This window comes from Staurois parvus, unplaced genomic scaffold (genome assembly GCF_062004578.1).
Source record: "Staurois parvus isolate SC_StPar_1 unplaced genomic scaffold, SC_StPar_1.0 ptg001507l, whole genome shotgun sequence".
Lineage (NCBI taxonomy): Eukaryota > Metazoa > Chordata > Amphibia > Anura > Ranidae > Staurois > Staurois parvus.
The window spans coordinates 90,974-114,648 of record NW_028319303.1 but is presented as its reverse complement, the minus strand read 5'-3'; positions in this window follow the sequence as shown (position 1 = coordinate 114,648).

Below are 23,675 nucleotides of genomic sequence, written 5' to 3'. Positions count from 1 at the left end.
CTGCCTTTAACAAGAAGTAACCCAACAGAAACATTCAAGAAGCAAATTAACAGAAACATGCATGGACTTTCTAATGTATGCTACCCTTTCACAAAAAGCCAGGATTAAATGTATTTTGTAAACCAAATATTGCCAATAGCTTTGTTGAGTTATATTGTGTACACATCAACCTTTCCAGTGAAACACAAATGGGACAAGTGCTGTCAAGAAATATAGTGTGCGTGAGTGCTTCATTTATGCTTTTATAATTCTATATAAACTCTAGATGAGACGTTTCCTCGGGCTTTTCTGAGCTGAAATTGAAAAAACATGCAGGAACCCATGTCAGTTCCAGAACAAATGCCAATTTCCAGTTATTGTTCTCCCTATAAATATCTCCACATGTACCAACAATATAAATGTATAAAACATTGTCAATAATATGCAGAGGCCTGTCTAAACAAATCATGGATACAGAAGAATTCCACATGTAAGCCAGCAAGTTTTAATACCTCAGGCTGGGGTTAGTTGTCCTACATCTGCCCTCCAAGACATTCCAACCTAATCTCATTAGCCATCTAATTATACAATTATCACTTATGCAAGTTATCCAGCCTTTTAACATTTGATAGTCGTATGTGCTCAGCTACAACTTTGGTTGGAAATTAAAGTTTGCAGATATTTTCAGTGCAAACTGCTTTACTTTTCTAAATAAATAAAGTTTGATCAAATGTACAGAATAAGAATATTGATGCAGTCAAAAAACTGAAACTCTCTCATCTCAGTGGAGAGCAAAAAATGTAAAGAAGCCCTGGAAGGTAAAAAAAAAAGCAGATTCACTAAATCTGCTCCCCAGTAACATATACTGTCCTTCCACTTGCTTCCCTACCACTCCAGCTGCTGAGAGTGAAGTAAAATATCTGGTACTTTCTGGTATGGGGGAGTATATAATTTAGTTTCCTTAGGTACTTAGGTAGAGAGCCCTCAGCCCGGTGCAAGACAAGTTGGTTTGGTGAACGGGCAAATAATCTAGCCATATTTGGCCAGTTGATTTACCCTAACACCTGGCTGATGCTTTTAAACAGACATCAGCCAGAAGTCTTTCTTTTTGCGGCAGTAGCACTACCACCTGAAAAGGACAGTTCCCCCGATGATTATATTTAGACTGGCCTGGGGAACCTGAGCGATGATATTACCCAATATGGTCACTTCACTCAGTATCCCTGACTGGTTTGTTGACATACAGGAGAGATTTGCGACGGGAGTAATGGCGGATGAATACTGTTGGGCAAGGTAGGTCATCACGTTGGTGGATCATTATGATTGACATGGATCTACATTGCTGGACAACATGACTGACACCCCCCTTTTGACCTGTCTGTCATTTAGATGAATATGTACAGTTTCCTGTGCCTAACAGTTTGTGATGTTACTTGCAGTGTCACCTCCACCCTAATCGGTGATCCTATTTATATTGTTTTTATCTGCCTCTCTACCTTTACTGTTGTTGCATTCTTTTCTTTATGTGAATGCCCTTTCATACCTTGTATTCATACTTAAAAACCCAATAAAAGTTTTGTGAAACAAACAAAAAAAACCCATAAAAATCTAGTTCACTAAGATGGAGGGTTATATATAAAATATACAGAATAATAATACAAAACATTTAATATTTACTATTCGTGGTGTCATTTAAAATTGTTTCGCTCTGCTGCATACACATTAGTGCTGTTCTTAATAGTGGATACTTTTTCTTCTAGCTAAGAGGTTGCCTTCCACATCATTGTTCGATAAGGAGTATGTTGTCCCTGGATTGCTCTATTGCACAATTGACAAATGTAATGGCAGTGGTATGGCCAGCATTCACCTCAATAATTAGAAGTCTAATGTGCAGTAAGATTTCGATAGGCTAGTATATACTTTTGGTCAAGGCCAGTTGAACCAAAATAAAATACCAATTTGTAGATATTCTTGCTACAAATCATCTACTGTGGAGAACCCTAAAGATTTCAGCTTGTATACTTTAGTCTGAAGAAAAGTGTGTACAGCAAAGTTTTTCAAAGCTTCCATGGTTGAACTGGATGGACTTTTGTCTTTTTTCAGCCATGCTAACTATGTAACTATGTAGCTCTGAGAAGCTCTATAAATGGTTTAGCCTTTAAAGTAGGGGTCTCCAAACTTTGCTGTATGAGGGCCACAGTATATTTTTTATGAATATTTGTAGGACGAAAAAAAAAGTGGTTTTAAAAAATTGATGAGCCCTCCCCTACATTAGGGTCCCTATCAGAGTCCCTCTTACATCAGGGTTCCAATCAGAATCCAAAATGAATAAAACAGGGCACCAGGTAAGTGTGAGATAAAAGGCAGCACTTTATTCAATGCTCATTTACATCTAGGAAACCTGTATATTGCTCCAATGGTCAGTGTGGATGTGCAAACACAGCTCTCTGCAGCCTGGATAAACTAATGGTAGCTGCAGGACACAGGCAGGGACCTGCTCAGAGATGGAATGCTGGTCGTGTAATTCCCCTCACTCGCACCATTGACAGGAGACTATGACAGACGGGGGGGGGGGCTGCAACACGTTTTTTAGGACCCACCTTATTTTTCAAGCTAAGCTCTTTTACTTTAAACAGTTGCAAAAGCAGATCACATAATTAAATCACTCAAGCATTTTGTTGTGGTACATTTTTTAAATTGGCCATGCTAACCTCTTGATCTCGCCTTCCATACTTGCATTGTACGTGCCATAAATCAGGTAATATTAGTTGTCCAATCCACCTCTCCATAGATAATGGGGACAATGGTATAAAATAAAAGCCAACGCCTCTGTTATGTGCCCCAGGAAAGCATAAACAATTGCCATAAATACAAAAAATACAAAAAAAATTATTTTTATCATGCATATTGTGTTATGGGGAAGCTAGCTCTCGTGGTTATTTTAGTCCAAAGCAGACAGGAACAATTTTGGCAGCCAACTTTTATTTAAAAGAAAGAGAACGTTCACAAATGAATGAGATCCCACGCAGGGGATCTTCTCCAACTTCAGCAGAAATACACATATTTGAAAATGCCAAGCCACCTGGCTCATAAGATCACTAAGCTTTGACTGCAGTACCAGGCTGCACCTCTTACTATCCCTCAGACTGTGTTGTCCAGATCTCCAGGATACCTGGCTCTCTAGCCTTTAGTCACAGCATCCTTCTTCATGGCCCACCTCTGGCCTATGGACTGGGGTTCTCCTGACACCCCAATAGGAGTTGACCTGACTCCTGAAATTGAAACCTTTGTCTGTTGGCTTCTGGCTGGGTCCTCTGACCCCCCCCCCCCAAGGAGACCTTCAATCTCCTACACTGGGAGCGGTCTCCAAACTGGGAGCTCTGAGCTATCCTCAGATCTGAGTATATAATGACACTGCACACCTGTGTACTCAGCCAGATTGCAGGTGTCTAGCAAAACCCAGACATAGGATTGAGTGCCTGTTCACATATATGTGGATTGGATGCAGTTTGAACAGCATCCAATCCACATGACATGAAAAATTTTTCTTCCTATGGTGCCTGTTCACATATGTCCGGAGCACTGGTGGTGTGGATTCAGTGCGGATTCAGTGCAGCTTTAAAAAGAGTCGTCTGATTTCTGAGAAGTGCAGTCCAGTTCAGGTGCGGATTACAGGCTATTGACTTCTATGTGTGAACAAGATAAGATCCTGAGCTAATCCTGTCCTGAACCTGATGCAAACCTGATGTGAACCTCTGAACACCTACTGTATCAATTAGCTGTGAAACCTGAGCTTAAATCCACACTGCACATGTGTGTATCAACTCTTAATATTCCAATCCAGAGTTGCAGAAACCAGGGAAAGCCAAATCCACAGCTTTCTCTGCCCAGAAACACTAGTCTGAAACACTGCATTCACCTGAAATGCAAATCCTGTGTCATATTTCCTATATTCTCACAGAGTCACGTACTGTCACAATATACACAATATTGCCAAAAGTATTGGGACGCCTGCTTTTTACACACACATGAACTTTAATGGCATCCTGGTCTTAGTCCGTAGAATTGAATATTGAGTTGGCCCACCCTTTGCAGCTAACAGCTTCAACTCTTCTGGGAAGGTTGTCCACAAGGTTTAGGAGTGTGTCTATGTGAATGTTTGACCATTCTTCCAGAAGTGCATTTGTGAGGTCAGGAACTGATGTCAGACAAGAAGGCCTGGCTCGCAGTCTCCGCTCTAATTCATCACAAAGGTGTTCTATCAGCTTGAGGTCAGGCCATCCCCAAACTGTTCCCCCAAAGTTGGGAGCATGAAATGGTCCAAAATGTCTTGGTATGCTTACGCCTTAAGAGATCCCTTCACTGGAACTTCAGGGCCGAGCCCAACCTCTGAATTGCAAATCCACACCCATAATTTCCCCCTCCACCAAACTTTACACTTGGCACAATGCAGTCAGGCAAGTACCGTTCTCCTGGCAACCGCCAAACCCAGACACATCCATCGGATTGCCAGGCAGAAAAGTGTGATTCATCACTCCAGAGAACACATCTCCACTGCTCTAGAGTCCAGTGGCGGCGTGCTTTACACCACTGCATCCGACGATTTGCATTGTACTTGGTGATGTAAGGCTTGGATGCAGCTGCTCGACCATGGAAACCCATTCCATGAAGCTCTCTACACACTGTTGTTGTGCTAATCTAAAGGCCACAGGAAGTTTGGAGGTCTTTAGCTTTTGACTCTGCAGACAGTTGCGACTTCTGCGCGCTTCAGCATGTGCCGACCTTGTTCTGTCATTTTACACGGCCTACCACTTCGTGGCTGAGTTGCCGCTGTTCCCAGTTGCTTCCACTTTGTTATAATACCACTAACAGTTGACTGTGGAATATTTAGTAGCAAGGAAATGTCATGGATGGACTTACTGCACAAGTGGCAACTTATCATGGTACCATGCTTGAATTCACTGAGCTCCTGAGAGCGACCCATTCTTTCACAAATATTTGTAGAAGCAGTCTGCATGCCTAGGTGCTTGATTTTATACACCTGTGGCCATGTAGGTGATTGGAACCTGAATCCAATGATTTGGAGCGGGGTCCCAATACGTTTGAGAATATAGTGTATATCATAAAATTCTCATTTGAGAGGTTACATATTCATAAAATACATAAGGTACGTGCATAATATGTCAGTATAGACTACTCGTGGATTAAATCCCAACACTTCTGTTATTGCATAGGGCACCAAGAGTTCACCAGGATTTATTGCTACCCAATCAGCTGCCATTCATACATTATACCTGCAAATACCAAGGGAGTTAAATGTTTAAAAAAATAAACAACATGTTTGGCAGAATAGACATGTGCTTGATGAAGTAAATATAACCAGTTATAATAAAGTTTGTTAACATACACAAAGACAGGATGATGTATGCTCCATGCTATTGAACCTTCTGTGGCAGAAATATGAGGGCTGTCCTTGGTCACCTCCTTCTGAAAATGCTGGTTACCTAGTTGTTATGCTGACTCTTTGGGTTCAGTACTTTCTGATTCACTGACCTGGAACACGTGAGCATATCAGAAACCTTAGATTAAAATCAGAAATCCTTATTATGTTCTTGGTCAATTACTCAAGGTATTGAAGCTGAAGGGTCAGTTTGACAGCCAGTCAAGTACAGACAGCATTGCGGAATAAGAAGTCATCAATGTAAGCCTCTATGTTTCTCTATAATGGGGAAAAAAGGACAATCATACTAGGCTTTCTACTCTGCCCAACTGCTATATACTCTGATAGCTGGAATCTGATGGTTCTAATGGTACTTAATGGACACTGAGATTAACATCCCCAAAAAAGGTCAGATTGTGTGAATGTTGTATCTTGTCTAATGTAACTTGTAACTCATCCCATTAGAGATGGGCACACTTTGCTAGTTTAATATAACATGATGGGCCCCCCTTTCCTTAGTTATGGTTTAATACATCTAGAACAGTTTTAGTACTCACTTCTAACCGTTCATACAATAAAAGTGACCAGGGGCGGACTGACCATTTGGAAACTCGGGCACTGCCCGAGGGCCGGGGGTCAGTAGGGGGCCCCATGAGTTGCTCCGGTACCTTTTTCGTAGGCTTTTTTGAGTTTGGACAAGGACACAGGGGCCCCATGATCCCCTTTTGCCCGAGGGCCCCATGAGTTGTCAGTCTGCTTCTGAAAGTGACTTTTGTACACAGGTGTTTTTTTTTTTTACTTGCTTGTAATTTGTGTTAAAATGAGTTTGGGATGAATCATGGAAGCAGAATCTTACTGATGTAGTACCTGCCTGGATAGGTGCTAGGTAAGGTAAATTTGGTTACTAGCTCTCTGTAATCTGTGGAGCTGCTTGTGATTACTAAGGTTGCACAACAGACTGCTTCCCTCTGTTTTCTGAGTTCTATAAAGCAATGGGCTGGGAGAATCAAATCAACACCTGAATATGTATGCAGTCCTAGCCAGTCCATGGGGAGGTGCCCAGATGGTTGCTGGGATGGTGTATAAATAGTCTGAGGGGCAAAACAGCATTGTCTTCCTGCAAGGGATTCCACCTGTTCAGGTTGGGGTTGGCTACCCCTCACCTCAAGTCACTGTTCACAAAGGTCTCAGCTAGGGCTAGCTTGGGGGCTCATACTTCAGTGTTGTTTTTGGATTACTTGTGTCTCTTCTCAATAATCCCATTTGGATGGTGTTATAAATCTGGTTAACCTCTCCCTCACTGGAATATGTCTGCGGTACTGGAAGGAGGCATCCAGTTACCTAAAGGACACTTGTGAGTACTGATCTGATCTGGGACTTTGTGCCTGTTAGCGGAGAACTGTTCTCTAGTAACGAAGCCTGTAGTTGTTCTAAGGGCAGACTGCTCTCATAGAGTCTAATCCTCAGCCTAAAGTGGTTTTAAACCCTTATGCATACCCAGTGAGGTGGCTGGCTTTAGGTGATACATGGAAATGAAACAAATACTCCTGCATAAGTTGTACCTGTTTATCTGTATCCTCAATTCTCTACATCCCTTGAAAATGCAGAATTTACATAGCATATCTCAGCTCTGAAAAACAGAGGACAGGAAGCTGAATTTACACACTGTAGATTTCAGTGAGGAGAGCCATGAGAGCTGATTGGAGGGAAGGGACACTCCCCCCCCCCCCCCTTTACACAGCACACAGGTTTAGAGCTAAGGCTGTCAATCTGCTGGAGATCCCTCTCCTGTCACCATTTCTTTCTTGGTGTCAGGTAAACTTGTCAAAGGGGATTCATGCAGAGGAACGAGGCAGTGGATAGAAACGACACTTAGTGCTCTGGATTGAGACAAGTACACACTGTAGAAGGATATGTTTTGTTCATATTTCATTTCTGAGGTTTACAATCACTTTAACTGTTTTGGCTCCAGCTCTTGGTTCTGTGCACTAATGAGATTGCTGGGATCTGTACAGGGGCGGACTGACCATTTGGAAACTCAGGCACTGCTCGAGGGCCCGGGGTCAGTAGGGGGCCCCATGAGATGCCCCTGGTACCTTTTTCATAGGCTTTTTTGAGTTTTGGCAAGGACACAGGGGCCCCATGATCCCCTATTGCCGGGGGCCCCATGAGTTGTCAGTCCGCCCCTGGATCTGTAGTTCCTCTCTTGAGAGGTACATACCAACCACCCCCTCTAGTTTGTGAAATTCTGTTTGCTAAACCTGTGCTGAGTCATTTATTTTTCTGAGAGATTCATAAAGACACCTCTTCTCAGTGTCACTGTGGGAGAACTGTTATTTTAGTCTTTCATAGCGGATTTTGTTCTGAGTCTGGCAGAAGATATTTGTTCTGAAGTTCGGCTATAATGAAGAGTGTTCTCTTGTTTGTTTTGGAGTACCCCATACAATACCCTATTCCTATCACTATCCCTATCCCTATCCAAGTTACCCCAAAAAAAAAGAATATCTCTAGACCACAGGTTGCAAACACAAAGCCCGCAGACCGAATCCAGCCCTCCAAGCCATTTCATGTGGCCTTTGTACCTCTCCTGCAGGTACCCCCTTGTCTCCGTCTGCACCTTGTCTCAGCAGTCGGTAGCAGAGAGGAGGACAGAACGCCTCTTCCAAATCCTGCACCTCTCAGTGCAGCTGCAGCACCCCCTCATCCCTGCCTCCCCTTATCTCAGCATTCAGCAGACTCTGGTAACTGACTCCACTCCTCCTCTGGTCCTCCTCCAGACCCTGCACTTTCTTCTTTCCAGCTTTGACCCCAAAGGGAGTGTACGGTGATGTTAGAGAAAGTGTGGGATTCTTGACATCTGATGTAATGGGGGGTGAGGTGCTCTGGACATTTAGTCTTACAGATACAACCAGCCCTTTGAGGGCAACCATACTGCTGATACGGCCCGCGAAGAAATGGAGTTTGAAACCCCTGCCCTAGACTTTTTTACATGCTATCAGCCTATTGGGCTTGTGAGTATATTTTTTATTTTCCTTACCTATTAAAGTGCTAAAGATAATGCAATAGTCATTTGCACCCTTTATTCATTATTACATCCTTTATTATTATTCATTAATACATCCTTAAAAGTATTTTTTACCTAGCAAAAAATGTAAGCAATGTACAGTATCTTTCTGAAATTAAAGTAGAACTATGGAATCCTCAATAAAAGTTGTGCTGTGCCAATGGCAGGCTACATATTTTCCTTAGTGTAGGTTTCCTTTATATAGCTAATCAAGACAGTTTTGTTGGATAAATGTATAATGATTGCCACAAATAAATTAAGTGAATTCATGATTACAATATATAAGCCAATCTGCAATCTTAGTAAGCATGGTTAGAACAAGAATCAATATTTAAATATGATTGCAGCCAAACATCACCTATCACAAATCCACATCATGAACTACAATAGGTGATGATCAAGTTTAAATATTGATTCCTGATAAACATGTGATTGTTAGCTTTGCATGTTTAGCTTACATATTGTAAACATGAATTCATTTGGTGTATTTGTGGTCAATATGAATTTATTGTGCAGTTGCTAGGTTATGTACATTTCATAAAGTATATTTACATACAAGTTTTATTTTGGAGGACTAAGAAGGTGGTCTCAAGGGGATTAATTAGTATCTCCACTCAATCTTAGTTGATCATGTTAGCATATATTTTTCATATAGATGCTCAGCTTTATAAAGTTCCTTGGGATTTGGTTTTAAATGTGCCTAATTTATATTTACTGTAATTTCTTTATTTACTTCCTCAGATAGTTAAAGTTCATATATTATAATTTGGTGTTTCATTTTTGTTGTATCAGATATGACCTAATGATGCAACAAAAAGAAGCTCAATACCCTTGCTGCAGTCTATGTAAGGCAAAACAAAAAAAAAAAATAATTATTTTTGTGCCTTGACGTGTGTCTAGGAGGTTGCTTTATTAAAGCCAAATAGGCTGTTCACTTTGAAAGATAATTTGCCATTAGCTTGGAAACTGACATGAAACTCTTTTGACTTCTATTATCCAATAAAGTGTAAGTAAAAGTACATTTCTGTTTATTTTCCTTGCACGTGAATTGGGTATTCTTCATGTAGCACTACCCCCTTTGGCCCGGGGTCACACTGATGTGGTGCAGAATTTGCAGCATTTTCTGTGTGAATTCCACACCGCATCAAAATCGCACCCTGTTCGTGTGAACTGCTGTGGGTGTGTATGTTAACAACACCCCAAAAGTGGTCCGCAAAATGTGGTGCGATGTGCAGAAGTTTGGTGTGGGTGCAGTGCGATTAGAGCCATACAAAATGTATGGCTCCAATAGCACCACACACAAATCGCATGTGTGGTTCCTGTGTGAATTACGTGCGATATACCGCACCGCATATATGTGAACCCAGGCTAAGAGTTGCAAAAGATTTCGGGTCCCCTTATAGTCCTGCACAGCCAGGAGACATACACCTCTACACGGACCCACATCCAGAGTCAGAGATCAGTCCTTGATTATTTTTACTAGTGAGATTTGAACTGGGATAGGGTTAGGGGTGTACAGGATGCCCAAGGGAACTGATGTACTGAGGATAACTTCCTGGAACTATTCACAAGCCTTCACTGCAACACAGTTTCTGTTGTAGAGCTAGCCAGCGTCTCCTTAATGTACCACCCCAGACCCTAGATTAACTCTTCTTCTTTTACCCAGCAATCTGGAGGTATCCCTGAACAAGGGATCCGGTTCCTGACACTTTAAGAAATGGATAGTCCCAGGTAGGTGGTGAATCTGGTTTCCCACAAGAGTGCTCCTTCCTCTAGTTGCCCAGGTGGTGCAGGGGTACTCACTCAGATCCTCTCCTGTACCACTGATGGGTTGGTGGCTGCTACCAGGCCTTTTAGCTGGGCCACTCCTTCCCTGCTATACAGGTGGTCCTTGCTCTGGGCGCCAGTGAAATTCTGAGCTTACCTCCTTTCCAGCTCCACTGCTTGTAGGTGAGCCCCTCTCTCCATCTGGGCCCCCTCCCAGGCTCCTGCCTTCAGACTCACATCTTCCTTACTGTCTTCCACCCAAACTTTCCTCCAGCTGAGCAGGCTCAGAAACTTTTAAATGTTGTCCCAGCCCCTTTCCAGGCCTCCTGTTGGGGTTCAGCCAGGATCCTTCAAGAGTTCAGACCAGCCACTCCTCAGATCTGCCCACTGCTTTTAGACCTTTCTCCAAAGACCTAGAGCAAGGGGAATTTCCATAGAGCTGGTCTGCAGAGCCTTTCAGCTCCTAACGCAAACTGGACCTCCTGATTATTGCACCCAGGCTCCTACTCAACCCTTCTCTCTATAAATCAGGACTCTAGCTCCCTCTAGCTAACTAGGAGGGTTCTACATTTACAAAATGAATTTTCACAGCATTCACTAAGTTACAGTAAGTGAAAATTCCCTTGCCGAGTAAACAGCTTATTTGTCTTCTGTAAATTAACTCAGTCTCTTAGAAACAGAAGCTGTTGTTTCAAGATACTAACCTCTCTCCAAATAGGTAAATAATATTGTGGAGACTGATCATTTATTAAAGTGATCGTAAAGGCTGAAAGTTTTTTACCTTCATGCTTTCTGTGAATGAAGGTAAAAAAACCTTCTGTGTGCTGCTCCCCCCACAGCCCCCCAAATACTCACCTGAGCCCCCTCCTGCTCCAGCAATGTGCACAAGAGCCTCAGGTGTACCTGGATTCCCTCTCCTCATTGAGAGAGAGAGAGCAGCGGGAGCCATTGTCTCCTACTGCTGTCATTCACAGCCAGTGAGACAATGATGAGAGAGCAGGGGGCTGGGCCGAGCCACGGCTCAATGTGTCTTATGGACGCATATAGCAGGACTCGGGTGCAAGCATTTATCAGTGCACTCATAGAAAGCACCTTGCTGTTCGGAGCACTGGTAAAGGGAGAGGAGCCAGGAGCACTGGCGGAGGACCCAAGAACAGGAGGATCGGGGCAGTTCTATGCAAAACCCCTGCACACAGCAGGTAAGTATGACATGTTTGTTGTTAAAAAAAAGACAAACCTTCCATACCACTTTAATGTTACCCTATACTCCAGGCAAAACTAAAAATGAATTATTTAAATGCACAGATATTTGACATAACTGATTTTTAAAGCCTAACTACAACTGATATTTTCTAGTTTTGGAAAACGTGGGCGAAATGTAAAATGTTTGCCTGGTTTAACTTCTGTCTGTAATACCACTGGGGATATTTTACTTCACTCCTCTCTTTAAAACCCTTAAAAAAAAAAAAAGTCAAAGTGATTATTACCAGGACAGGAAGGCCGGACAGCTAGAGTTCATACTCTTTTTGTTTTTAAATCTTCTTGTTGGAGAGATTTCCCATCACTTTTTGTATCAACAGGGGGACAGACAGTAAAAAAAACCTGACATACCCCACATGGAAGGAATATATTTGAAATATATTTTAAAAATATTCTTCCCAAACATATTGCCATATATTTGAAATGCTACAATTCTGGCCATATTCTATATATATATATATATATATATATATATATGTATATATATATATATATAGTATATATTGGTCTATAAGCACTGTTCCCGTGCACCAGGTCAACACTCTAAACTGCTACATTTCATTTTGCAAGTATTCTGATGTTCTAGAAACAGCAACTTCTCAGTCATGCAAATATCCAGACTATACTGTTCTCAAGTCATCTCATTATATTTTTCTGAGAGCAGTTCTAAAGGCTAGACATCTTTACGCTAATGTATTCCCTGCATTAAAGTAAGTCTGGAGCAATGCTGGTTTCTATCTCTCTCCTCACTGGCTCAGAGACAGTAGTGAGAGCTATTGGCTTCTGCTGCTGTCAATCAAATCCTGTGAGGAGGGATCAGGGAGGCTGAGGACCTCATGTTGTACAAACACCTCTCTTGGTGTGTCAATGGTGATAGAGCCCACAGGGGTGCCACCATAGAATGAGAAGAGAAGGAGCCAAGAGCATTGGCATGAGACTCCAGAAGAGGAGGTTCTGGGCTGCTCTATGCAATACCATACCACGAAGCAGGTAAGTATACCAATTTTATTATTTTAATTTTGAAAAATACTACTTTAATGCATGAGAGGAAGGAAGTTGCAAATCATGGTCATGTGACCAGAATTTGAAGTCCACCATGAAGGCTCCTGTATAATTAAAGTGGAGTTCAACTGCAAAAAAAAAAAAAAGAAGTCAGGAGCACAAAAAGTGCTGCGCTTTGTGAATGGCCCTGTAGTGTTCTGGGACCAGTCACGTGTCCCAGAAGACTACGGGGAGGGAGGAGGAGTACAACTTTCACTTCCGATCGCTTAGGCAATCGCAGCGGAAGTGGGAGCGGGTACCTGTAAAATTCGGGTACCCGCTCCCCAAAGGTGCCAATCCTTAATAGGAAGCAGGGGACAAAGGCTTAAAGCAGAACTTCCAAAAAAGGAGGGTTGTGAAAAGAGATTCACAGAAAAGCGGCTACATAATGAACAATGTTCATTATGTAGCCGCTTTTCTGTGAATCTCTTTTCACAACCCTCCTTTTTTGTATGCCTCTTTTGGCTACTGAATGGAGACCATACATTGGGTGACACGTTAATGTATTTAATAACCTCTTTAATAACTTTCTTAGTATTAAAGCGGAACTTCCCCTTTTGATTGGAGCTCCGCTTTAAGGTAGCAATGGAATATGAAGAACTCCGACTGAAAGCTTATCAAGTGGACTTTTTGATTTTGCACAGTTTCCTGGAAAGAACAAGCAGAGACTAATCTCATTGCAGAATATTTGGTGGTAGACTACATTGCACAATGAACGGTACCTTTACTCAATCTATTTCCGAGCAGTAGTCTACAATCATTTTCTTTTCTTATATCCAAATTCTGACCAGCTGTTTACATTCCTCTCCACTGGGGCTAAAGTTTTGATTTCTGAGAACTGAATATGATCATTATTAGTCATACACTGTAAGCCTGATATCATCACATCTCGTAGATTCTACAGAAGTGACAGCACTTCAGATGTCATGCATGTTTTTATGGGCCATGTACCACATTTGTTCTACTTCTTTGCAGCCCTGGGCCATTCTAAGGAAATTTAATTTAATTTACTGAGGCCCTAGATACCTCCATAGATGTGAAACGTGATTCCTTACACAGTTCCTTACATAGTTACCAATTAAAATAAGTTGAAATGATGATTGTCAAGTTTACCTGCTTACATATTTTGGCATGGAATACAGAGTGCTGTAGATTGGTGCTTGCTGCCCCACCAACAGAATTCATGGGACCTCCTACTGTTTGTTGTCTTGGGCCCCTTCTCTAGGACAAAGACTAAATTTCGACTTCAAAGATACCCAACCAGATTGTAACAGTAAATATTAATTTACTTTTATTGATATAACAATAAAATGCGATGAAAACACTGGGTTCCTTTTTGCTGTGACTCTCTGTTTAAAGGACCTCATGTTGTACAAACACCTCCCTTGGTGTGTAGAAGCACAGCAAAATCCTAAAAATGTTTCATTTACTAAAGAATACCTCACCAATGTAAAGAGAGGAGTCAGATGTGCAATATACAATCCATATCCTTCTGAAATGCTAGTTGCCCAGCTGTTTTACTAATCTAGGTTTAATGTGTTCTGAGTCCCTAAAGTAAAACAAATATACAACCCAAAAACCCAAAAGTCCCAATCTGAGTTCTTCTTCCAGGTTGGTGACCCAATTTTCTCTTATGACTGGTTTCCTTTAAAGAGAAGCTGTTATCTGACAAAAAAATCCATGTGGCAATTCACTGATAAGATATCACTTATGAAGAATCCATTAGTGCCTGCCATAACCACTTGATCTTCAAAGGATTTTACCTCCTTCACTACCATGCCATTTTTCGCTATACCACACTGCACACATCTTTAACTAATAATTGCGCAGTCATGTAACACTGTACCCAAACAAAAATTATATAATTTATTTCACACAAATAGAGCTTTCTTTTCATAGTATTTGATCATTGCTGTTTTTTAAATTTTTTTGTGATATAAACGAAAAACGGCTGAAAAGTTAAAAAAAAACTAAATTTTTTACTTTCTGCTATAAAACATATCCTATAAAAAATGTAATAAATAAAATGTCTTCATAAATTTAGGCCAAAATGTATTCTGCTACATGTCTTTGATAAAAAAATCCATGAGTGTATATTGCGTGAAAGTTAGTGCCTGCAAACTATGGTATATATACTGGCATCATTTTTTTTTATACTACTAATGGGGGTGATCGGCGATAGCACTGCAATAGTGCAGTGGGCAATCTGACACAAACTAACGCTGAAGGGGGAACTGACTAACTGCCACTGACATCACCAGTGACACTGAGACAGTGATTAGTGATAATATTGTACATTGTCACTGTACTAATGACACTGGCTGGGAAGGCGTTACTATAAAGGGCGATCAAGGGGTTAAATATGTGGCTAACTATGTGTAGTGTGTGCAAAGTGTGCTACTTTTACTAAGAGATCTCTAAGTTTCTCACCCCTGTTTTGCAGAGATGAGAAACACAGAGATGGTTCCCTCTGTACCGAGCTCCGTGTTGATTGTGAACACAGAGCTCTGGGCTGTGACCGTACACAGCCAATCAGCAGGTCCCAGCTGTGAATCATTGACCAGGACTTGCTGATAGGCTCCAGCTGTGTACAAACACAGTGGGTGCTGGCCGGGGGGTAGGCTGCGAAGTACAGGTACATTGCTTTGCCTACAGTGGCCGCCCGTCCGCAGTACATTGCAGGTGGGCAATCGTAAGTGGGACTTTTTTGGATAGAGTGGGTATATATTAGAACTCATGTCACATTTTTCTGCTAATCGGGGCATCATTAAAGAGCTATGGGAAATAGGATGTTTTATATCTTAGGTCTCATTCACACAGGCGTGCTTACGCACACACCCATGTTTTGCCTGCACAAGATGCACAGGTTCCATGCAGACAGTATGGGTTTTGGGACACACACCCACACAGTTGTCAAACATGGAGCAGTGGCTGTGTCCATGCTGCCGCTGTGTCTCTCTCAATTGACATGAACTGGACTTCCTGCAAGCAGTTCCACAGAACACTTGTGCATCCCATGCAGGCAAAACACGTCCATAACACAGGTGCATGCTGAAAATGTTACTAAACCCACAACAGCAAAATCTGTCTATATATGCAGTAAAGCATGCTTGTTATACTCACTCTATTACCTCCAGAATGCCCCCTTACATCCTTCTCCAGAGGGCCCACTTACATCCTCCAGAGTGCCCCCTTACATCCTTCTCCAGAGGGCCCACTTACATCCTCCAGAGTGCCCACTTACATCCTGTAAAGCAAAACAAAACAAAAAGAAAGCGCATCAACCTTGCACAATACCTCAGTAAAATATGATTTTATTGAATTTGAAAATATACTGACAAACAGAGAAGTAAAACAAGCGTGTAAAGTCCTTAGCGAGACTTAAACAGTCAAAGACCAGCGCGAGTCTAACCACGAGGGAAGATTTTCAGAGTCAGGCTAACTGAGTCAGGCAAAGACTGAAATGGGATTTTTAATCTCAGACCCTATATCGTTTATAAATATATTAAATAAGGGTCCCAGGTACATAGGTGTACTTAAAGTGTTACTAAACCCCGGATTGACCCTGTGCTGGTCACATGCACTCTTCCAAGAAAAAAAACTCTCTAGCAATATACACCAAATTTAGCACTGCTGCATAATTTTGCCACACCGATTGTATGCCGTGGCGCGCTATGCTTGCCACAAGTCGCCCCCAGTGCATTATTTTCCTAAGGGGCCCATGATGCTGTTAAAGTATTACTAAACCCAAAACCCTGCACTCACTATATCTGGCCTCCCACAGTACACAGAACATGGAAATGCAATTATTTTAGTAAATATAAACTGCTAAATACTTTTTCTTATCAGCAGTTACAGCAGTCTTGTGATTTCTATCAGTGTCCAGCAGAGCACTAGTTAAAGCTTGTAGGAGGAGTTTTCATTCTCCTTTCACTGACCTATGAGACTGCAGGACCCCTGATCCTCTGTCTGGACAGAGCTGATTGGCCCTGTGCTGGTCACATGCACTCTTCAAAGAAAAAAAAAACTCTCTAGCAATAATCACCAAACTTAGCATGTGCAGCTTGCCCCCAAGGCTCTGTTCTATCAAGAGATAAGTCAGAGACAGTGGAAGAAGGGGATGTTCAGAGAAGACAGGATCAAACAGCCTTTTTATACAATGCAGAGGATTAACCCCTTAGGTTTCAGTGAGTTTAACAAGCGTGCTTTACTGCATATACAGACTGATTTTACTGCCTTGGGTTTAATAACACTTTAAGGTGGCACTATCCATGACAGGCTACTAGTACTTTTATTGGGTCGCCAGCTTTCAGTCTCCTGCCATTCTGCATGTCGCTGAGCAAGGTGCCCCTCCACCTAGGCCTGCCGCATTAATGTTGCTTTATAAAGATGGCTGCCACACGGTGGCCATCTTTAAACCTGGGTGCCCCATAATCTCCTATTACCTGGGGGCCCTATGAGTTGTCAGTCCACCCCTAGTATCACAGCAAAATATATCTTGCAACTTTTTTTAATTCAGTATGCAATTTAAAGTAAAAGAAAAAAATCTTTGTAGATTGAGATAAGATCTGATGTGGGTGGCAGGTGTCATATGAAGGTGGTAACATGTTGCGCCTGAGTTGTAGGCAACAGGAAATGTGGAACTTTGCCATGTCTTTAACTCCAGAGTGACTCAGTGTGACCAGTTAATTCAGCTTTGTCAGACTTTGTCCTTTAAGTTATCTTCAGGAAAAACATATAGTTCTGTGTGTAGCAATACTGTTGGCTGCTGCATATATAAAAGCTTTATTTCCATTCAAAGTACTTATTAAAACTTTTGTGTAGTTTGTTTGGTTAGATTGTGAAAGCCATGCCTCAAAAAAGTCAAGCAGAACACTAAGGACTAGTCATCAGCTTTGCCTGTAGGCTCCCTGCAGCTGAACATTTTACCAGAACTGCCTTACCATGCCTCACTCCTCACAGGGGTTTATTTACTAAAGCTGGAGCGTGCAAAATGGTCACTTATTAATTACAGGTACTTATATAGCACCATCAATTTATGCAGCGCTTTACATATATATTGTACATTCACATCAGTCCCTAACCCTCATGGGGTATACAATCTAAGGTCCCTAACTTACATTCATATACACATACTAGGGCTAATTTAGACAGGATACCAGCATGTCTTTGGAGTGTGAAAGGAAACTGGAGTACCTAGAGGAAACCCACGCAGGCACAGGGAGAACATGCAAACTCCAGGCAGGTGGTGCCATGGCTGAGATTTGAACCAACGACCCTAGTACTGCCAGGTGTAAGTGCTAACCATTTAGCCACTGTGCTGCCCACGCTGCATAGAAATCAATCAGCTTCCAGGTTGTATTGCCAAAGCTTAATTGAGCAAGCTGAAGTTAGAAGCTGATTGGTTTCTATGCAGAAGTGAGCTTGATTTTAAACTCTCCAGCTTTCATAAATAAACCCCATTGTGTCTCGGTGTAGCGGAGGTCACCATGGTAGGGAAGCTGGATTAGCAGCACAGCCAGCAGGGAAGACACATGGCTGGGCTCACTCCCAGAGGTTTTTTTTTACCCACTCATCCAGTTAAATTGTATTTCACTTGCTTTATAACCTTAAAGTGAACAGACCATGATGCACATCTATAAAAGTGCACTGATCATTTTATCATAGGTCCCTTTTAAAGCCTCTGCAAAGGCCTTCAAAGGCTTATGAATGGCCTGCCAGTGTAATAGATGTTCAGTGGCAAACTTCAGACGGAGCTGGACATGTGCTTTCTTGAGCAGAGGGACCTTGCAGGCACTGCAGGATTTCAATCCTTGGCAGCGTAGTGTGTTACCAATTGTTTTCTTGGTGACTGTGGTCCCAGCTGCCTGGAGATCATTGACAAGATCCTTATGTGTAGTTCTGGGATGATTCCTCACTGTTCTCATGATCATTGACACTCCACGAGGTGAGATCTTGCATGGTGCACCACACATAGGGAGACTGACAGCTGTTTTGTGTTTCTTCCATTTGCGAATGATTGCACCAACTGTTGTCACCTTCTCACCAAGCTGCTTGGCGATAGTTTTGTAGCCCAGTCCAGCCTTGTGTAGGTCTACAATCTTGTCCCTGACATCCTTGGACAGTTCTTTGGTCTTTGCCATGGTGGAGAGTTTGTAATCTGATTGTTTGATTGCTCCTGTGGACAGGTGTCTTTTATACAGGTAACAAAATGAGATTAGCAGCACTCTATTTAAGATTATGCTTCTAATCTCAGTTTGTTACCTATATGAAAGACACCTGGTAGCCAGAAATCCTGCTGAATGATAGGGGATCAAATACTTATTTCCCTCATGAAAATACAAATCAGTGCATAATTTGTTAGACATGCATTTCTTGTTAATTTTTTGTTTGAGTGTTACCATACACCGATCATTTGATTTTTAGACTGATCATTTCTTTATGAGTGGGTAAACATTCAAATTCAGCAGGGGATCAAATACTTATTTTCTTCACTGTATCTGAATCAAAGACAGGCAGTGGCAAAGCTTCTTTCTGGCAACTTGACCATGCAGCTTATTTTTGTTCAAGTATCGTCGTATTGTGCGCCTTTAAAAAAACTACACCATCTTTTTCCAAAGCTGCCTATATTTCTCCTGAGGTTACCTGTGGGTTTTTCTTTGTATCAGGAACAATTCTTCCGGCAGTTGTGGCTGCAGTCTTTCTTGGTCTACATTTACTTGGCTTCAATATCAAGAGATCCCCAATTTTCCACTTCTTAAAAAGTGAATGAAGAGTACTGACTGGTATATTCAAGGCTTTGAATATCTTTTTATAATATTTCATCTTTATAAAGTTCCATTACCTTGTTACGACAGTTCTTTTCTGATCCCCGTGGCTCAGTATCTAGCCTGCTCAGTGCATCCACGACAGCTAACAAACTCATTGACTATTTATACACAGACACTAATTGCAATTTAAAAAGCCACAGATGTGGGAACTTAACAATTTATTTGCCATTTTAACCAGGGCCATTTGGGTGATTTCTGTTACCAGTATGATTTAAAAAGGAGCCAAACAACTATGTGATAATAAATGGCTTCATATGCTCACTATCCGTAAATAAAATATTTTTTTTTTGGCATGATCAGCCATATTTTCAATATCAATGACAACATTTCATCATTTTTGTCAGGGTATGCAAACGTTTAAGCACAACTGTATATACAAGTGTAGCACCCTCTAGTGTGCTACTAGAACAGTGTAGTGTTTTGCAGGTAAAATCATTGTGTATGACACATGGTAACTGTGTGAGTCTGTGATTGAGGTCGGGTGGATGACTGAACAGGTTATGGCTCTATCACCTCCTCCTGACTCTGAAGAACCATAGATCCTTCCAGAAGTCAGTAAGCAGGAAGTGGTGAAGACCTAATCTGCATGTTTATGGGAGTCTGGCGAATCCCAGTTTTGGAGGCCCTGTAGAGTTGTGGACTGGCCCATAAATATGGAAGAGTCAGGCTGATGGAGGAGTTGGGTAGAAGATGGAGTGCTGAGGAGACTGACGGTGCCTGGGAGGGGTCCCCTAGGTCAGGGGGAGGGAGCAGCCTCCAGGCTGGGCTTGGGCTGGCTCAGGAGGATACATTCAGCAGTGCAGTGTGAATGAGATCGAGACCTGGAGCAGTGGGAGCAAAGAGGACAGAATGATTGCATCAGCACTCCCTGGGATCCACAAGGGGAAAGACTGCCACATGTAGCAAGCTTTCAAAGGACAGCACTGGGCTTAAACCTTTATCCTTGTCCTGGGACATCTTCTGAGCAGCCAGGAGGGCTGGTATTGTCTTCAGGCTGTGGAACTGGGAGCAGCTCTACAGGGGGAGAGAAAAGACATCTCTGCATGTAGTTATAAGAATCCAAGCTGATTTTTGAGGGGCTGCTAGTTCCTTGCCCATAAAGGGCTATTGCTACTGATCCACAAAGACAGATGGCTCTCAGGGAAACGCCCCGCATCACCACATGAGCATGCCAAACTGAGAGTGCCGTGACTGGCACCCAGAAGTTAGGCGGGTTGCACTCAATGGGCAGTACACCACAAGAATGAGCCCCTGTCCAACAGGTGAAGAAGGAATAAACCTCCCCCATCACCAACTGGTGATGATTAAGATAAACATTAATAGGTGACTATCTGGAATTTTGAAAAAAAAATCTGCTAATAAAAAAATGACTGAAGGTGAAAATTGGCTGAGGTTAAATTTTCATGTAAATCTGTTTGTTACATAATAATATGAAATAGTTTATATGCCAGCCTACATGTACCTAGGTTAAAGCAGAGTTCCACTCAAAAGCAGAATGCCATAAGGATATCAGAGAGAATGGCTATCTGAAGTTCAAGGCAAGTCAAAGAAATGCAATGTACATAAATAAAAGGACAGCGAGAACATACGGTTTCTAAAGGGACACGTTTATTTCTAGAAAACAACCACACATTACAAGCGGTTCACATTTAGCATTATTGTACAGTACATTTTAAAAGTGATGAGACATTTTAAGATATTCTCTCTTCTGTCTTACTTGGTACTTACAAGAACCTACTCACTGCCCTTTAATAAAGTGCTGGCCAACTGTAACTTTCTCCAGGAAGACAGACCTGAATATTAAACGTTTCAAATGTGTAGAAAGGTAAGTTGCAAAAAAAAAGCAGTTAGGTTCTAGTTTTTTGTAAGTCATACATAATACTGGTCTTTTGCCAGACACACAACCAATGTTTTTTGCTTCTAGTGTTTAAGATGTCAAATCTTACATTGCAATCAGACCTCGTATCAGCAAACATTTCTGTTTGAGAAAACGTTAGACGCAGTCCTGCTTCTGTCCAATTATAAAACGTCATTGTAAAAATAATGTGATCACAAAATGTTAAGCCCTTGTTTAGCTAAAAAATTTGATCTGTGCTATAAATAGTGCATTAAGTGTGTTAATCTTTGTGTTTTTACCAGTACAGTGTAAAAAATACAGAAAGCCCTCAAAAATGGGAGCATCCCCGGTATAATTCCTTTTAATAAAATATAAAAATGATATTCATTAATTTATTAAGTGCTGCAGGTCCAGTAAAGTGCTGAAAATTCAGTTGCGATTCCACATTCCTACATTCTAGGTGACCTGTTCTCCTTCTTTTCCTGTATGTCTGACTGCTATTGTTGACTATAAATAGGACACATAGAATATACATAAACAGTCAGTGTGCACTAAACGCAATATAACTTCATACCCATCATATAATTGTCTACATTACACAATGCAATACTATTCCCTACACGCTGTGGTGTGGACATTACATAGTATCACAATATTACTACTTACAGAGGTTATGAGGAATCTGGTTTTGGAGAAGCCAACTTAGGTTTGCACCGTCCAGTTACTTATAGACTTTAAAAGTCAGGTGGGTGAATTTATTTCAGCATGCTTATTGGCCTACTGGTCAAAGGTTCTTTCATGAGCGGCCATTTCAAACACCAATTGCCAAATATAAGCCAAAAAGTCATTAGACCTGGTCAGATTTTGGGGGGGGGGGGTTATTTGTCTTAGGCGTCTTTGTTCAAGCTAATGCAGATTTTGGCAGAATATGAATCATTATGGTCTGTACAGGCATTTAGGGGAAAAGAATCTGAAAAACTCTCAATAGAAAGGTTTTTATTAAGGAAAGGTGACACCCCTCATGCGTTTACTTGTTAAAAAGTGTGAAGTAATTACAGTTCATGAAATTAATATTCTTAAAGCCCAGTTAAACGTTCAGTTTAAATGAGCTAAATACATTTCAGGTGCATCAAAATAAACGGCATGCAGCCTTACAATGTGTTTTTTCTATAGAGCAGCAACAGCCGGTGAAGAAATGCCAGCCCCCTGCAAGCATGCTTTATAGAAGGACCCCCTGTGTTTAAGAGGTGGTCTCTCTACAGAGGTCTGATATGCCCCTTGCTTGGTCACACCTATAGCTCTGTAATCAGCAACAAATATTCCCTGCTGACTGGAAAGCTCTAGCTCTGATTGAGCAGGGGGAGTGTCAGATCTCTGCAAAGAGACCACTGCTTCCACACAAAGCGCAAGGGTCCTTCTCTGCAGCAAGCTGGCAGGGGACAAGCTTTTCTATCCAGGTTGTAGCTGCTTTCCAAAGAAAATGAACGTAAGGGCTCATGCAGGGGCGGACTGACCATTTGAGCACCCGGGCACTACCCGAGGGCCCGGGGTCAGTAGGGGGCCCCATGAAATGCCCCTGGTACCTTTTTTATAGGCTTTTTTGAGTGTGGGCAAGGACACAGGGGCCCCATGATCCCCTATTGCCCAGGGGCCCCATGAGTTGTCAGTCCACCCCTGGGCTCATGTACACTGTAGCTGCTAAACTGACATTCAGGAGCAGTTGTGCATTTTTTTCAGCAGCCCCTAAACTCTCCTTTATGTTTTCCTATGTGTCCATGTACACATAGTTATTTACGGTCATTTACAGGCAGTTGAGTTTACAGTAATTTTTTGAATGCACCAAAATTGCGTTCAGGAGTAGATTTTAAACGACAAACGCATGTAAACTGGTTAACCATGTTTACAAGCATTTGTGTTTAGATGCGTTTTTTGACAGGACCATATCCAGATGCTGTCTAGAGCCTTTTTTCTTCATCAAAAATGCATGCAAAGCATTTTACATGCATTCAAATGGACCTAGTACACCAGTGCAGTCAGGATTCGCATGAAGGAAAAAATGGTAGAACGTGCTGCATTATGCTCATGATGGGATCCATAGTGAACACAACCAGAAAAGACAGGTCATCTCACCCCATACTGCTCTCTCTGCTTCTGCTCTTCTATTTCTCTCAAAATGTCTGAAATAGTTAATTATTTACTATTTTTCAGTGCATTCTGGGCATTTTGGAAGGTCTCCTGAGGATATCTTTTAAAAACGCTTCTAAACGCAAACGCACATAAACGCGGTATGCAAACGTGGCTAAACTGACATTTTTTAACCTACATTTTCTAGCAGTCAGTTTCCAGCGGTCAGAAGAGTTTTCCAAACACCCTGTGTACACGAGCCTTTGACTTTTTTGTTTTTACACACCTGTAATGACGAAATTAAGTGAAGCATTGTCTGAGCAATTAGAAACT